Below are 12,316 nucleotides of genomic sequence, written 5' to 3'. Positions count from 1 at the left end.
AGGTGCCATCTGATACGAAACCAAAACCGCGTTCGCAACAGCCTACTATCTGAGCCAGCCTAGCCAGCGTCATTGAGACCAGAGAAGCTGACAAAATTAGTTCTTGCATAGCATAGAGATGATGACTGATTACAAAAGCACATTCAAACGATAAGTTATTTCACATTTTAGGCTAGCAGCAACAAGTCGCACCGAGCGTTCTTCGCACTCCAGAGAATTTCATGCGTTGCAGGACAAACTAATGAAGTGGTTAGTTTAGGCAAGGGACACCAGACCATTTGCGTGTTGTGAAGCTGTTTGATAAATGTAGAATATCAAACAAGCTATGGACTGTACGGAGGATGACATGTTGCAATTCTTCATAGACAGAAAAAGTGCCGAGAGTGATGAGATGACGATGGATATGAAGTAAATTTTCAATCGGTGAAGGTAAAGTTCAGTGCAGAATAACTTGCTGCAGCTTTTAGACATAAATATGACGTGTTTAAAAGAACATGTCCGTTGGTGCTATTCAACAACATGCTAAAAAGTGCTGTTACCATACGATTCTGCCGGCTTGAAAATTATTAAATGAGAGATTGCGACAACCTGCTTGATGTCTGTGCTCAGAAAATCGTGTGTTCACAAGATCAAGACGAGTTTTGATAATCAGATTGAGCGGCTTGAGCCAGCTACCCATGCTTGGGGCTGATGTCAGTGGGGGAAACATTGCTTCAAAAGCTGAAAGGAAACAAAAAACCCCAAGGTGGGCAATGAAGACAATGATGTGTACTTATTTGTTGAATATATTAACCCACCCCTTATGTAATACCCCCCGGGGGTATTTAAGGTGAATAAAGTGAAGTGAAGAAGTAAAGTCGAGCATACCGCTAGAAAAAAGACACAAGTGGTGCCGTACCTTCACAAGGTTAGTCACAACCTTAAGAAGGTAGTGAACAGGTGTGTGGTACCTGTGGTTTTCTTCACCCCGAAAAACTGGCTCGCGTCTGCCACCAAATCACGGTTGCCACTACGCACGAGTGCACAGTAAAGCACATTAGCGTTACGTGCACTGCTCCACTGGACTGGTATATCCGATTCCACTCAGCTGTGCAAAACGCTACATTTGGCAAACTAGGTGTAGCATCAATGACCGAATGAGAGAGCACGCAAATGTTTTAAAGGGCCCCTCCTCAGGTCTGGCCATTTTGAGCTGACAAGCGCAAAACATACAATGCGTGATAATGACCGTGTCTGCAAAGTATTACATCGCTATATGCCGCGGAAAGATCTGAAATTTCAAACTGAACGCCATTTTACCTTCTCACGGCCGCAGTGTTCCAAGCCGGAGGATGACGTACACGTGCTAGTGCGCCAATGTACATGTGTTCATGCTATGATGTTGCTCGTGGTGACACGTGACTTTGAATGTTTGTTGGGTTCTTACGATTAATAAAAATCGGGCCCCTCAGTTAAACCCTTTTCTTCTAGTAGATAATCATGTATGATTAACTCCCTTTTACCCTTCCTTGTTTTCTTTTTCCCTATTTTTTCTCTGGCATTGTTTTGTTGACCACATTCGTGCTTTCTGTACATTTTGTATCATATATTGCTTTTTAAGTGACCAATACGAAGGCTCTCTAGCTGTTCCTGGGCACTATAATAAACACTTGATCGATTGATTATTATTGTAGAATAAAATTGTGCTTTTTAAGTATGTACTAGTATATTATTTCAGCGCAGTAGCTCTTGTGCAATTAAAAAAAAAAGTGCAATAAAGTGCTATATGCCTGATCATATGCATTGTGCTATTATTTTCTTCTGAGTTTTAATAACGCTTAGTTACTGAATTCAGTGTTGTGCAGTAAAATAATATGCCACAGCAATTATTGCGTGCCTCACACAACAAATTGAATGTCTTTCTCAGTCAAAACATCATAGTAGGCTGAAAACAATAAACTGTTCTTTTTTTTTTGTGGTGACTTGAAATGTATAAATTGTGAAAATAACTTGTTTGTATATTTCTTATATTATGCAAACGAGCTGCCCCCATACATTCAAATAAGTGCTTCTATAGTATGACTTGACACAGGGCAACGAAAGACCCCTATTAAAACCCTCCGATTCTCAAGCTTGTATTTGACGGTATGTCATTTCATTAAAGGGGGACCCAGGTCACCGAAAATCGGCCAAAAATTCAAATTTTCAATTTTTATCTTCCATGTTCCTGACGCGTTTCCGCGCCTATCTCCGAAATTTGGTTACAAAATACCGCGTAGTTCTTTCATTATCATGATTTAAAAATGCAAATCCACAAGCGTTGCTTTCTAAATTGGGGACAAATTGCGCCCGAGTTTCGTAGTGCATAACTCGATAACTACGCCCTCTGCCAGCGCAATTTTGGTATCATTCGCAAGCTCATGTTTCAGGCTTTCTTTATTCGTCGGTCAGCAACATTGCAAAAAAAAAAAAAAAATTGCGGCACAGGCTATTATTGGCCAGTTTGAGCATGTGACCAAGATGTAGAGTCATGATTGGCTCCAAGGACCACGAGTGCTCAAACGACGAAAACAGACGCCATTTTGTCTTAGTCTCGCGACTGCGACACTGGATATGCTGGAGGTCCAACAAAGTTTCGTTCCGTGAATCGTTACGGGCGGAAACGTACGAGACGCAATAAACTTCCAAAAGCGATTCCGTCGTTGCAGTCGGCACAACATACTCAGCAGCTCGCCGCTGAAGTCGTATTGCCGCCAAACGTCGACGCCTGAACTGCTTTGCTGGATCACGCATATCCACACGCTGGTTACACTCGCGTAAGAATTGAACAGAGCTGTCATAACTGAAGAGGAAGTGGATAAGATAAGAGCATATGGGAAAGCTACGCTCAACAAGATTGCATCTACAACGGCCATGGAGCAAAAGATTCGGCCTTTTGTTGATCTGACTGCCGATAGTGACACAGCCTCGGTCGTGAAGCCCGCTACTCCGTGCGTTGTCGTCGGACTTGCAGCAGTGAACAATCTTCTCGGCGTTTTCTCGCGTAACACTTGCGGTGGTTCTGCATAGCTGGTGTGGAGCGATCAGGATTACGGTCTCGCTACTAAGTTGACTGGTTTGCGAGATCTGTGGTGAAGTTGTGTCGGGACGGAGCTCGCAGGGAATTGAGAGCCCGAAAACATGTAATCCTTTTGAAGTGAACGTACTTGCAGTGCATGCTAAGCCGTCGACTGGCAACGGCCTAACAGCCATGAATTATACCTAATGCCTACTGATGGCTTTTGGTGCCGTTTTTTCAAACTTTCTTTCAATATGTCAGTTGTGAAATGTATTTTGTTGCTTTCTCAAAACCACAATTTTGATCATCATGCCGTACTGGAGGTGCATTATCTCTGCTTGTACTTTTGCTATCACTGTGATTCTATTTTTTCCAGAAAGGCAAAGCATGTAGAGTGCAAATACCGTATCTACTCGCATAATGATCGCACTTTTTTGTCAATAAAATTGCCGCAAATTCACGGGTGCGATCACGCGGGTTAAATTACCCACAAAAAGAAAAAAAAAATTTTTTCATCCGGCATTTGCTGCGGGATGACAACAGGTCAACAAACAGGCGGCTGCCGTTGAAACAGTGCGGGACACCAACACAAAAATGGCGGCCAGCAGAGCAAGCCGAAAGTGCCGAACACGATTTTTTTTCTTCTTTTCGTGAGTACATTACGTGCATCGTAGTTTCTTCCATATCAGTATGAATAATATCGTTAATATCGGCAAGTAATAACGTAGCCATGTCCACTTTGAGGGGACAGAAACAGAGATGGGCGTGCTTAGCTGCCAGTGACACACACATGGCGGGTATGCTGCGGGAACTGCGGCATTTGTCTTCACTACTATCCTAATACGGCATGTTTCCACTAAGGGTGGGCAAACATCTCAGCTGTGTTACGAGCGTAGGTGTATGAACAGGGTACATTTGTAATGTATCAGTGTAAACGTGGCTACTATCGTACTGCCGCTCACGATTTGTTGCGTGCCCACGGGTGCAGACGAGAAGCATCGAAAGACGCCTTTTTCGTTGTTGTTAACCACAACCATTATAAAGTCTACAAATAATAAAGCCAAGGCAAGTTTGGTTGTAGCTTTTTTTTCATGGAAGTGTGGAAAGTGTTGAAAGGAATAAAATGGGGCATCTGCTTAAGAATGTTTGGTGCGTGCAGACTGCTTGGTATGTCTTGAAGAGTCGTTCGTGTAGCATTCGACAGATGGTAAGCACGATCATCATTAGCTAGACTTGGCCCACAACATATCACTGCGGCAAGTTCGGGTGTGATTATTACACAGAAAGGAAAAAAATTTTCAGGGGCGCGATCATTACGCGAGTGCGATAATTATGCAAGTAAATACGGTAAACGAATTAGCGTTGCATTTATTAGAAAATTGTACAAAAATGATTATTTAGCAGTTACAGTCGAACTCGACTATATCGAACCCATTTACATTTAAACATTCTATATACAGTCGAACCCGGCTATATCGAACTCGCAAAAGAACGCCTATCAGTTCAATATAGAGCATAATTCGATATAAGCCTGCTAAATAATTGGATGTCATAAAAGCACATACCATATATAAGATCACTTTATTGATGAAACTAGCTTAGTTTCGCATAAATTAGTCCTGCATTTTCTTCTGCTTGGGCAATTTCGCTGCCTGCGATGCACGCACTTCTCCACATTATCTAAGGAGTCAGAGCAACAGAGGCCGCAACCTTCCGCATTCGCACAGAAGCATCGGAGTAGTGCGAGTGCACCAATCACTTCTGAAGATATGGGTAAAGGACCATCGTTGCTTTCCTCATTGTGCCCACTTTAATTTGTGCTCGGTACGCTGTCAGCGATGTAGTCTTTGTTTTCGGGCTCTCCCATGGTCGCAACACCGTCATCTGCACTCACAAACTCGTCCACCGTTGATTCGAATGTCTCGGAAATTCGGACAGCTCGCTCCAAACTTTGGCAACACCCACAACGGCTTCGTCGCATTCATCAGAATTTAGTCATCACGGAGCACGCGGAAACCGGCACCGGGTCTTAAGTCTGGCAGCTTTAGCCCTGATCGTGCCGAGAGTGCTCCTCGGAATCTTGCACGCTGCGGGGACATCCGACTTCTCATCGCGTTCGACCCGATTTATAATTTCAAGTTTCACGTCGAAAGGCGAATTCTGCCGCTTCATCAAGGCAACACTGCGGGAGAAGGCCCACAAGGCACAAACACAATGAACCAGAAAAGCAGCGAGACAACTCGCACTTTCGCCATCTTGCACGACTAGAGCACAAGAGCCTCTGATTGGCTGTCTGAGCAAGCGCTGTAGGCGGGCCAGGATCATTTTTTGCTGGGGGGTGTCGACAGCTCACCCGAGCAGCCCGAGGCAGCGCGGTCACGGTAGGGAGAGCGGTTGGATGGAGCCTCGCTGCCGGCTTTCGCCTCTACCGCAAGGGAAAGCCAACTTCTGGGGGTACTTTCCGCCGCTTGACGTTCAACATATCGGGAGTCGCTGCTATATTTGTTCGATGTAAGTGTAATTTTTGTGATATATATACTCATTGTAACTATACCGTGACCAGAAATTGTTCTATATATAGAATAATTCGATGTAAACGGGTTCGATATAGTCGGGTTCAACTGTATCGAACAATTTCTGAACACGGTATAGATACAATGAGTACACATAGCAAAAATTACGCTTACATCGAACAAAAACAGCAGTGACTCCTGATATATTCAACGTCAAGCGGCAAAAAAGTGTCCCCAGAAGTTGGCTTTCCCTCACGGTGGTAGAAAATCCCGGCGGCGCAGCTCCACCTAACCGCTCTCCCCACAGTGACCGCGCTGCCTCGGGCAAGCCGTCGACACCCCCCTGAAAAAATGATCCTGGCCCGCACGCAGCGCTTGCTCAGACTGCCAATCAAAGGCTCTTGTGCCCTCGTCATGCAGAATGGCACAAGTGCGAGTTGTCTCGCTGCTTTTCTGGTTCATTGTGTTTGCGCCTTGTGGGCCTTCTCCCACAGTGTTGCCGTGATGAAGCGGCAGAATTCGCCTTTCGTCGTGAAGCTTGAAATCATAAATCGGGTAGAACGCAATGAGAAATCGGACGTCCCCGCAGCGTGCAAGATTCCGAGGAGCACCCTCGGAACGATTAGGGCTAAACGGCCAGGCTCGCGACCCGGTGCCGGTTTCCACATGCTCCGTGATGACTGTAAATTTGGTGAATGCGACGAAGCAGTTGTCAGTGTTGCCGAAGTTTGGAGCGGGCTGTCCGAATTTCCGTGACATTCGAATCAACGGTGGACGAGTTTGTGAGTGCAGATGATGGTGTCGCGACCACGGGAGAGCCCGAAAACGAAGACTACATCGCTGACATTGTACAGAGCACAAATTAAAGGGTCACTAAAGGGAAAAATGATTTCTTCTGCATCAGTAAATTACCTTTCTACTACACTAAAAACACCACTCTTACCACGATAAGACGCTTAGTGAGCCAGAAAAAGGGCAAGAACCAAAGACGGGTGGCGACGCCTCCTTGAAGCTCCCACACCTGGTCGCTGTGACGTCATGGGTTTTGATGGCATCTTCTAGGGCCTACTTACGTATATAGTGGTACAGATTGACTACATTGTGTTCTAAAGGAACCAAATACTAAACATGGCAAGTTTCGGGAACCTATACTCGGCCAACATGGCCCAAATGCAAAAACATACTTTGGAATCCTTGACGTCGCAGTGATGTCCCGGTGTCGGGTTTTCGGCCCGAAATTCAAATACTGATACTTCGACCTTCATTTTCTCATCTAATAATCAAACTATTATTTTGAAATGACTGCCTACAGAGTTCTTAAACAATCCTTTAGTAGACTTAAGTGATTTAGTGTTTAGCTTTAGGGTCCCTTTAAAGTAGGCACAATGAGGAAAGCAACGACGGTCCTTTGCTCACATCCTCCGAAGTGATTGGTGCACTCGCACTAGTCCGGTGCTTCTGCGCATATGCGGAAGGTTGCGTCCTCAGCTGCTCAGACTCAGACAATGTGGAGAAGTGCGTGCGTCACAGGCAGCGAAATTGCCCAAGCAGAAGAAAATACAGGACTATTTCATGGGAAACTAAGCTAGTTTCATCAATAAAGTGATTTTATAAATGGTATGTGCTTTTATGACATCCAATTATTTAGCAGGCTTATATCGAATTATGCTCTATACGCGTAGTGCACGCCGATGGACGCGCCACTGGTGGTGGCCTTGCGCAGAACACACGGGAGAGGAGCCAGGCACGCGCCGTAGTTTGTTGTGTCGTTGACGGTGCTTCTCCGTTTTATTCACGTTTTCAGAGCAAAATAGGCAACACTTTTCGCATGTGTGGGGTGGCCAAAGCTTCAAGGAATGTCGAAGAATTGTAGCACAGTGGGGTGCTCAAATACAGACGAAAAACGTGCCGGCGATACGGTTCTAATCATTCCCCGCAAAGCCTCATCAGCGGGAGCAACAGTAGCAAGAATGGATCGTCGCTTCGGCGGGAAATTTCTTGTTCTCATCCTTTCCTTTGTCTCGTCGGTGTTTTTTTTTTTTTTTTCACACGATCATAGTTAGACGCGTAAGCGACGAAGTTAGTCTGCAGTGCAGACGGCATTTCGCTCAAGTTCCGAATGCCGTTTACCGCTTATATTGTTTTCCGCTTCTTTACCGCGTTGCGCTAGCTAGGCAGCACGACTGCACGAGCACATTGTGTTGTGTGTTAAAGCTACTGAAGTTTGCAAGAACTGAAATTGTTGGTTTTATGTGGCCTGGTAAATCCTCGCACCAGCTGTCGCACACTTCATGCCTTTACATCTATTTTATGCATGGCTTCTCACACGTTTAAACTGTTGCTAGCTGCTCCATGCATAACTCTTGTTGATTCTTTTGAGCTGCGAGGTTTTCACCCTACCTCTTTGTAAAGGGTATAAATCACACTGTCTTATCGGAATGATACCAAGGAAGTGCTTCTTTAACAGCTTTATTATTTTCGCCCGAGGGCATCTTAGACATCATGTTTTCTTTTTAAATGTGTTTATAAGATAGGTAGTTCAGGGCGAGAATTGCTAATAGTTGCTGCATATGGTACTTTTGTTCCATTTTTCGCTGAAAAGTTCGCGTCACGTTTGAGAAGTCATCACACCTCCATGCTGCCTAAGCAGACTTAACACGCCGAGCGATTTGTTTCACAATGTAGTCCCTCTTGCATGTGAATTTTGTACTCAACTAAATTCTTTCTTATTATGCTTACGCTGCAGAGGACTAGACCCGGCCTTGCCGCCAGCGCTCATCTACTTTGACTGGCGCTGCTCTGCCTTTAAATATAGAGTGCAGTCCACTTATAACGATATTGAGAAAGACGAAAAATGTGATTGTTATAACCGATGATCGCTATATCTGGACTGCAGTTATTAAAGAAGTAAAGTAAAAAATAAAAAACGCGGAACATATTTTTGCAGCTTCGAATTTGCTACTTGCTCTAAAGAATAGATGATGTAGAAAGTAGACCATGAAAAACAAACTTTATTTCTAGCGCCAATGACCGTGTCTAGGGTTAGGCGCGCCGAAATAGTCCAAAATCTGCACTTGCTTTTGCGGCAGCTTCAGCTTCACTACCGCGGCGTGCATGGATTCCAGCTGCTGCGCAAACACTGGCGGCAATCCTTTAGCATGCATAAAATCAATCAAGGAGTCGATCGACGACAGTGCACTTTGCGTGGACATTGAAGTCGGGGTCAAGGAGCCACTGTCAATCTCGTTGTCACTGTCGCTGCTGCCGTCGCCACCGTCGCACAACTTTGCCGTCTGTCGAGACAGCACATCTTTGGCGATCACCTCATCGGTGACCTCATCGCAGAATGAGGCAGCACTGTCTGCAGTCAAAAACTCCTCCTTCGACGCACCACCTGTGTCACCAGTAGGAACGAGCTCCCAGAGCTCGGTTATGTCAGCGGCTTCCACCGTGTTGGTCTCAGTGGGTTGGGGAAGTTCGTCCTTACGCAAAAAGCCCGCCTTTTTGAAGCAATTGGTGATGAACCACTGGTAAAGCGCCTCTTCAACATCGGCGTACAAAGGGTCTCTAACCCTTTTCCGCTGATCGGCATGGCCACTGATAGCTCCTGCCTTCACAATCGCGGTGCTCCCGGTTTTCAAGATGGTTGATATCGTTAACTGGGCGAGCTCATACTTCTTCACAAGGGCGCTCACCTTGAAGTCACATCGAGAGTCCTGCAAAATATCCATCTTCGTGTCAAGCGACACAGCTTTGCGCTTTGTCGGCGCCATCTTCGAACTGGGTTGAACTGTTGGTTGCATGCTGCTTCGGTGGCGTCAGCCTGCTATCGCGAGAGAGAGAGACGCGGGACGGGCGCCACTGTGCCGCTTTGCTTGTCGCTTTTTTTTTCTTTCTCTCTCTTTCGGAGCGACTGTGGCCGACGCGCATGAAGCAGCTAGCGCCATCTTGCGGCGCGCTGCGCCTACTCAGCTATTCTCCGGTGCGCGGGCGGGGCGCGATGCGCTGCACGGTAATGGCGGCAGATACGAACTTACGGAGGTAAACATCGCCTCGTCTCGACATCGTTCGTTTCAGGGAACTAAGCAACGCAAATGTTATGATTATTTGGCACGGAAAACGCCGTCCAGACGGCAGGATTTTGATCGTTATAAATGGTTTTTTTCCCCATAGACCTAATACATAAAATGACACTCTCATGTCGACCCATCGTTATAACCGATATATTGTTATATGTGGTATCGTTATAAGTGGACTGCACTGTATCATGTAGCACCTCTCTCTAGTAATATAAAAAAAAGTACTGAAAGGTTAGCCAGACTTTAGCTTTGTACGTTTCTAAGCAGCTCCCTTGGAGACTTTAAAATTGCAAACACTGCAGCGGGAACGGCAGTTCATTGGCGTATTTGGCGTATGCAACAGAATTGCATCGGCGGTACAGCACTTACACGCACTTACCCATGCGTTTAGTGACTTCGTTGACTAGTGTACGCGTTTCCATCAATAAATTTGCAATTAACTCTTCTTGAGGCGACTTCGACTGCACTTATTCAGCGATGTCACATGTATTCATCGGCAGAAAAATCACAACGGCATATGTAGACATCGCAGCGTCCGGATTTGTTTGATGTAAGTCTGCACTAACGACGGGTGCTAATTATTGAGGTACAGAAGCAGCATTACGGCAACGGTAGAACTAAAAACAACGATCGAGAGATTGCATTACTCAACAAAATTTATCGGCTAGTTAACATGAGCTCCACTTCATGTAAATGGGGTTCATGGCGTTTGGCTGCGGGACGCACCTGACACGTATGTGGACCATGTTGTCCCAAACACCGGTAACATCGTGTTCATACCCGCTCCCACAGAGGTCAGCGTCTTCCCTATAACTGTCACCGCAGAAGCAGCAGCCTGGCAGCCGAACAAAGGAGAAATCGCAGCCGCGAACTTCAGCCGTCCTTGCTGCAAAGGGTTGTCGTCTGCTACTGCTCCCACGCGTACTGTTGGAAGCGCCCGCTAGGTGGCTATCAGTGGCGCCTCTATAGGCAGTGCACGAGGCATATATCGAACTGATAGGCGTTTTCTTGAGAGTTCGATATAACTGGGTTTGACTGTAGATGGATTTCTCTCACTAAAGTTTGCAATGTTCCCATTTGATATAAAATTGGGTTACAACACCATACTTGCTTATTTGCACTCTTTGTTAGTTCCACATCATTTTTGTATGTCAGTATTTCTTATGCCATGTATACTTTGGTAGATAGCTCACCTCCATGCAAATTATGTAATAAAGCTGAACTTCTTCAATTTCTGGAAAGTTTTTTACTATGCTAGATAACTGGATGTATATTTAAAACTAGCACATTGAAATACATAAACTTGGCAAGTTTATCAAAATCAACAAAGAATTAAAAAGTTTTCAGGTGGAGGGTCCCCCCTCAATGTCGAGAAAGACAGACTTGACATGTTGAAACCTGTTACAATAGAACATGGCCTTTACACAGTGAAAATTTTTCTAGCAGTGCACCCAATGTGAAGGCCTCCCGATACAGTGTTGATGCTTCAAAACAACCTAGAATAATAGAGTGTTTTATTGTTTGGCATTTTTACGCTCCGCTCAGCAGCTGAGCAGTGCGGAATCACGAATGCGCATGCGCCCTCCGCTTAGCCGCAAGCAGGCTAGCAGAGCGACAGACATGGTCCGCTTAAAAGCTGCCCGAGCGGAGCGCGCTGGCTACCGTTGGCATCAGAAAGGATTGGATTGAATGCAAAAGCAAACTTGCTGGCTATCACATCCCGTTCCCCAAGATGGCAATTTATTTTCCATTGGATAAAATGGACCGGTAACGCATTACAAGCATACGTCTAGATATTTCATGAACAAATAAGTTATATATATTCGTTTTACTTTATAAAAGTGATCAATGGGTATTTTTATTTCCTTTCATTACCCTGAATTTGGCCAGTGGGCGCTGCAACTATGAAAGGTCCACTCCGCTATGCGAAACGTATAATTAAAATGTAAAAATCGCCCCTCCGCTGTGGCTATGCGGGGCAACTTGAAGCGGAGCGTACTGTAAGGTCGCTCAACTAAAACACTCTAATAAATGAAGTGCTCCATGGGCAAGATTTGACAGAATCAAGAATCGAGAGGACACAAGCTACAAATTATGTAAATTTTAGCTATTGCAGATGTGTTTTTTTTGGGAGTGCTGTAGGTGTTTCAATACTTTTTTTGCCGATTTTGTCAGAACCCACTTTTTCGCGTTTCTTTCTTGCACCAACAAGCATAATTATATTGACACGGATACTTTATCTGTATCCGGTGACCGTATTTCAGCGGCTAAATGTTAAACGTTACGACTCTGCACAGGACGCACCTGCACATATAGGAAGTTTCGCGAATGTTATCAATGTTTCTGTCGGTTGTCTGTTGCCGATGAACCCTATACAATCCGATTGCATACGTGACATGAATTGTGTAGTAGTTTCTGGAAAGATTGCGGGCACCAGCGAATAGGCTGGAACTTTCAAGACTGATATATTGCCAACTTTGCTCGCCGCCATCGTTGCGAATGAGTGTTGCTTTTGCTGAGCACAAGTTCGCCTAATAAAGAATTATTGCAACTCCCAGTTTTGACCACGTTTTGACTCTGCATCATTTTTCACCGTCACTACTATGTGACCCATATTTTTCAGTGATACTTTGCACGCCTAATTCTTACATAGTTGGCTACGCAATGAGTTACCAAAAATGAACTTG

At 45.1% G+C, this 12,316-nt stretch overlaps 1 protein-coding gene across 1 annotated transcript in view; it reads right to left on the bottom strand.

Annotated features, from left to right (window-relative positions):
• LOC126545546 (uncharacterized) overlaps positions 1–12,316 on the bottom strand; it is a 50,248-nt gene that overhangs the window by 12,124 nt on the left and 25,808 nt on the right. The gene's annotated exons all lie outside the window — the stretch shown is intronic.

The sequence above is a fragment of the Dermacentor andersoni genome, chromosome 1 (genome assembly GCF_023375885.2).
Source record: "Dermacentor andersoni chromosome 1, qqDerAnde1_hic_scaffold, whole genome shotgun sequence".
NCBI classification, from domain to species: domain Eukaryota; kingdom Metazoa; phylum Arthropoda; class Arachnida; order Ixodida; family Ixodidae; genus Dermacentor; species Dermacentor andersoni.
This window is presented reverse-complemented; position numbering and strand designations above follow the sequence as displayed.